The sequence below is a fragment of the Sinocyclocheilus rhinocerous genome, unplaced genomic scaffold (assembly GCF_001515625.1).
Source record: "Sinocyclocheilus rhinocerous isolate Xijiao unplaced genomic scaffold, SAMN03320098_v1.1 scaffold1533, whole genome shotgun sequence".
Classification (NCBI taxonomy): domain Eukaryota; kingdom Metazoa; phylum Chordata; class Actinopteri; order Cypriniformes; family Cyprinidae; genus Sinocyclocheilus; species Sinocyclocheilus rhinocerous.
The window spans coordinates 109290-115367 of NW_015656115.1; the positions used below are offsets into that span (position 1 = coordinate 109290).

At 34.8% G+C, this 6078-nt stretch overlaps 1 non-coding gene across 1 annotated transcript; it reads left to right on the forward strand.

Moving 5' to 3' along the window:
• Positions 1-1246: 1246 nt before the first annotated feature.
• Positions 1247-1316, forward strand: trnav-aac (transfer RNA valine (anticodon AAC)). The gene has a single exon. It is a non-coding gene; the product is annotated as a tRNA-Val (tRNA).
• The last annotated feature ends 4762 nt before the right edge of the window (positions 1317-6078 follow it).

Below are 6078 nucleotides of genomic sequence, written 5' to 3' on the forward strand. Positions count from 1 at the left end.
GATGGCGGTCGAAAAGGAAGGAAGCAAGGGAAGAAGTTTGAGAAATGAAAAATCATGAAGACACGGTTCATTACTGGTGCATCTTAAAGAAACAACCTGAGTTTACCTGAAATACCAGATGATAAGGGTTTTCATGACAACTACCTTTTCTCTTTCTCTTTTCTGACACATGTTGTGAAGATTTTTTTAAGCAAAAAAGCAAAAATGTCCAACACAATTTGTTAAATATCAGCCAATCACATTGCAGCTTGTCACTCCACAAACAGCATTACCAGCTTTTTCTCTGATTGCTGTAACTATGTGCTTATTTTATACATTTGAAGCAGCAGGAATAACCATGAGAAAAATATGATCAGATGATGATGATAGTTTTGATAAACTCAGCAAGTGTTTAATATCTTATTCTATAGTGACGTTTTAAAAAGGTTTTTATTACTGTAATTCTACAGCACAAGATTAGCAATGTTGTTATAATCTGTATTTGCTTTTATTTTTCGCTGGTAAAGCTCTTTTTGTTGTTTTCATTTACAGTACATTTACATGTACACTTAGTCATTTAGTAGATGTTTTTATCCAAAGCGACTTACAAATGAGAAGCAATCAAATCCAACAAAAGAGCAATAATATGTAAGTGCTGTGACAAGTCTCGGTTAGCCTACGCATAGCAAGTTTTTTTTAATAATAAATAAAAAGAAAAGTGGATAGGATAGAAAAAGAATAGAGAATGCTAGTGTTAGAGGCTCATTTTTGATAATAAATAAATAAGTAAAAAAAAAAAAAGTAATACTGTTTAATCCTCCTTTGCTGAGATCTTCAGATTAAATGTCTTTTTTTGTCACTTGATTTTTTTTTACAGTGTGCCATTTATTCCAACGAAAATTTTATGTCTGACCGATCTAAGTTCTGTTCAGATTAATCAAAAATAACATATAACACATATTTGACACATTATAACTAAAACACATTAGTGTTTAAAGGTTTCGAAACATGCCTGCGTTAAGAGGAATAACACATTAGTTGAGTTTAAGGCAACACAAAATGTGTAGTCCTTATATAAACAGAGATATGTGTTAAGAAACAACACAACACATCATTTTTACGAGTGCGCGGACACTCACCATCATGATGCATTGTTTGCCATGTACTGATTAACTGTTAACTCTTCATGAGCTTTTCACAAAAACAGCATTGTTATGGATTCAAGCGTGAATAATTGAATACAGAATACTGTTATATGTTAGAATATGTTCCTGTGGCTCAGTGGTAGAGCATTGCGTTAACAACGCAAAGGTCATGGGTTCAATTCCCAAGAAACACATACTGGTAAAAAATGTATAGCCTGAAAGCACTATAAGTCGCTTTTAAGCGTCTGCTGCTAAATGCATAAATGTAATTTTATTTAAATTTATGATACAGTACAGTGAGTGACCAGTCACTGAGCAAGTTTCTTGAACTTTGTGTGCACTTGCATTCTGTACTCTGTCAAAATTTGACTATTGGTTAAATGGCTAATATTTTTACATCTGCTTCTTTAAAATCACACATTTGAGTATTTAATTACCAGACACAATTTGTGTTAAAATGACTTACACATCTATTGTGTTAAAGTGTGTCATCTCTTTTTGCTGTGTACCTGTTGTAGAGACACTACAACTGAACAGTGTAAAAATATTACCATGAAATATTGTATAATGAGATATTCTATGAAGTTCTGACATGTTAAAAATGATACTATAAGCTTGGGAACACTCATTTTTATTTTATATTTTTAAAATGATTTTTGCACAAATTTCCATTTCAAATAAATTCTAGACTTTAGAAAGTTGTATTCATCGAGGAATCTTGAAAAAAATAAAGATTTCCACAAAAATATTAAGCAGCACAACTGTTTTCAACAGTGATAATAATAAGAAATGTTTCTTGAATATCAAATCGGCATATTCAAATGATTTCTGAAGGCTCGTGTGACACTGAAGACTGGAGTAATGATGCTGAAAATTCAGCTTCCCTGAAAATGTTTGTATTTTTTAGTAGCCTATTTTTGATCAAATAAATGCAGCCTAGCCTAAGAAACTAGCGTATATATCGTACACAAAAGAATCGAAGTTCCAAAAAAGCAGCATATAAATGTAATGTTATACAAAATGCAGAGGTTAGGAAAGAATGTGCATTATACAGCTCACTTCTGTCACAGTGTTTGTATTTTGGTCACAGTTTAGTAATGAGTTTTTACAATCCTCAGTGGACTAAACACAGCAGCTGGGTGCACAGAACTGACAGTTCAATTTTCAAAATGTTCCACAAGATTTGCCCTCAATGGCTTTGAGTTGTGTAATTCATTTCTTTCATTGTACTTTCTACCACGGGGAGCTTAAAATAATCTGATTTGAAACTATTTTGAGTTCCCTGTGGAATAAAGCAGGAGCGGAGGAACAGTTTGAAGTACTGAAGGGAACTTTGAAAAACGATGATTGTCCTAGGGACAGATGTGATAGAAATTTCATAAAGCGGCGAGCAGCATGTTCCCGTGTGTTATAAAGATTACTACAGACCTGCAAGAACATGGAGCCATTCCATGAAAGAAGTACAGTCTGCATTCATCACATTTCGTTGAGCACAATAAGCACAACGCTTTTGAAAGCATATTAAAATGATTAAAATCTCACATTTGCACTGGCATTGTTATCCGGCAAAACCTCATTAAATATGTCTGCAAACGCCTGTAGACTGTGTTCAGCTTGACCGCTTCTCTTCCTCTGAGGAATCAATAAGTGTTTTTCATGTTGAGTCACACTCGATCATGAGGCAATGTGATGTGAACATTCAGGATCGATAGTGTTTTGGGTCATCCTGGTTACACAAGCTGTAGGTCTTGATCTTGAAAAGAGTCAAATACAGCGATTTAGTGGCCATACTTAAGGCAGCATTACTGTTTTCTTAGGGCTGTTTTGTTGGAGCAGATGTGTGTGAATGAGGAGAGGCAGAAATCTGCAAAATTGTTTGCCATTCAATGTCAATTCACCTGTCTGATAACAATGGGATGAAAAATGTTGTTCTTGACAGGTTTTTGATTTTCAGACAGGTTCAGCTAATGCATTCAGGATTGGAAAACAACAGACCTTTACCAGTAAAGCATCTGTCTTCTTTAGAAAGCAATGGAAGGAATGGAAACACATCTTTTGATCAATTTAATCTGTCCTAGCTGAATAAAAGTATCAATTTCTTTAGCAATTTCGCAAATTGTTCTCCAATTTAGATTCAGGTCTGAGTTTTATTTTTTATTTTTTTTTTTACATTTCAATCTGGTTACAAGTGGTTTGTTTACAAGTTGACCATAGACCCCATAAAATCTCAACACCTTGGATAAACACCTATGCTATTTTGGTTGCGGTTTCGAGTCCCATACCGGCAAGGATTGTAGAAGGGGGGAGTGAATGTACAGCGCTCTCTCCCACCTTCAATACTACGACTGAGGTGCCCTTGAGCAAGGCACCGAACCCCCAACTGCTCCCCGGGCGCCGCAGCATAAATGGCTGCCCACTGCTCTGGGTGCGTGTGTGTTCACGGTGTGTGTGTGTTCACTGCTGTGTGTGTGCACTTTGGATGGGATAAATGCAGAGCACTAATTCAGAGTATGGGTCACCATACTTGGCCACATGTCACATCACTTTTCACTTTTTTTTTTTAAATCACTGGGATATGGGTCACCATATTTGGCCACATGTCACATCACATGAAATATCAAAACAGTTTTGAGGTTAATTGATCCAATTTTTTGTCTCTGGAAAGTATGTATTACATTATGTTGAATATCAAAGTTTTTATTTTTTGTGTGTGTGTATTTGTTAATGAGGGATTTGTGGGTACATTTATGTCTTTAGATTTGTGTATATATTGTATTTTTTAAAAATTTGAACTAAAAAGATACAATTAGACCCTTGGGGGAAAATGAGCCCATCAGAATTATCACAGAAAGCTCCAAGCTGCATGTTGTTATAGTGTTAATATATTTTTTTAAATTGTAATTAATTGGATTATTATTCAGTTTTTACATGAATTAGACATCTTTGCTTTTTATTAAAACCCACAGGCTAACTAAAATAATTTAATTTGAATTAGTGTTGCTATTATTACATATCTTCAGTTAAAATATGGACAATTAAATATTTGAATATTCATACGCCTGTATATAAGTCATAGAATACATTTCCCTTTCAGATCAATCTCTTTTACTGCGATTCTGCTTTGTCTGTCATTGGTTCTTCAATTATAAGCAATTATTTAAATAGCAGTTGATTCAGTTTTTTACATTAATGACACTTAAAAAATGTATAAATATTAATAAGAATCATGTCAAAAGTCATTTATACATTCTTTTGAAGTTTAGCCAGTTGGAGATGGCTTCTGAATAATTTCACACTGGCTGATGCATTATCATCATCATGCACTTATATCTAAATATGTTACAGGTTAAAAGTAAATGCACAATGTTCTTAAGGCATTTACTTACCCTGTATGATTTAATCAGAATTCTTAGATAAATAAGAAATATATTATAAAAATGTAAATGTTTCTCTTCCACTTGTAAGGATAAAAGAAACTCAGATACTTTGATCTCCTGAGAAACAGACAATACACGGGCATCTTCAAGACACCCCACAGAGGGGTGGTGCAGGAAACGCCTCTCTCACATATGCATCAGTGCCTTTTCATCTGCTCCCTCCACTGGATTCACTCAGAATGGTCTGGAATCAGATTAGATAATAAAATGGAGTCCGATTTGAGTTAAACCTAAATTGAATAACTCTGCGCGCTGAAAAGACCGAACACGCAAGTGACCTTCATCCACCACTGGATACCTTCCTTGGGCCAAGTGTGTGGACCTTACACACTTTTGATCAATGTAATGCACCCTTGCTGAAAAAGCATTCATTTCTTTAGCAATTCTGGCTCCAATTTTCAATGTTAAATCTTTTTGATTTCAATCCATATAAAAAGAATGCGTTTCCTCCACGTGCACTCCCTGCAACATAATATTCATCCTTCCCTGCTACAAACCAGTAAGATAAATGAATAGGAGGTCCTAATCTGCTTTAGTAATGATAGTCAGTGATGATAAAGAACGCCTGGATCAATTACTGCATTCGCTAATTATACTACTGGATTTAAAAGGGTTTGCAAAATCATGCAATCAGACACCTAATCAGTCTCCAGATGATACTAAACAGTCACCAAGATCATATTTCGGATTCTCTATTCTGTTCCCATTCTGCCCTTGAGCGATGAGCTGAGCTCCAGCAGACTCCTCCTGGAATGACGTGTAGGTATTAGGGCTGTGCAATATTGAAGAAAAATGCGATAACTCATTAAATAATGCGATATTCGATATGCGATACGATAATGCTTAAAGTGCCACATGCTCAGATGAAACAGTTTTACTCAGCTGTTGCTGAGTCAGTTCTGTGATCTTCTATAACTATCTTGTGTCATATATATTTGGTTATTTGTATGTATGTATGTATCAAGAGCTCCTGTAAAACCACAACAAATTCCTTGTGTTTGCGCACACTTAAGTAGTGAATAAAGCTCATTCTGATTCTGATTCTAATAAGAAAGCACCCCAACAACAACTTATGAAAGTGAACGGTATGTGTTTTACTCGAGCATTACATAAAAATGTCATTTTAACATTAGTGTAATCATTTTAACATGAGTTTAGGAACAGAATAATAAAAAGGAAAAATACAACACTGCTTAGTATTTCCTCTTTGAATGCAATATGCACTGATTCTTATTTAAGCTACAAAAGTAATTTAGGTAAGAGCAGTGAGTGATTTTCTCTTTGTCTTTTGTTCATGGCCCCAAATATCGTAAGCCGTAGCGATATATTGCGATATATACATTTGCGATATTTTGATATATTGCACAGCCATAGTTTTATCCATTGGAAAAATCAGCTCATTAAACAACACCTAGAAGGAGAAGGTCAACTGAGAATTAATAAGAGATATATAATGTTATATAATATAATGACTCACTGTGCAGCTTCTCTTTGGGTCCCGCTGTGCTCACCAGCTG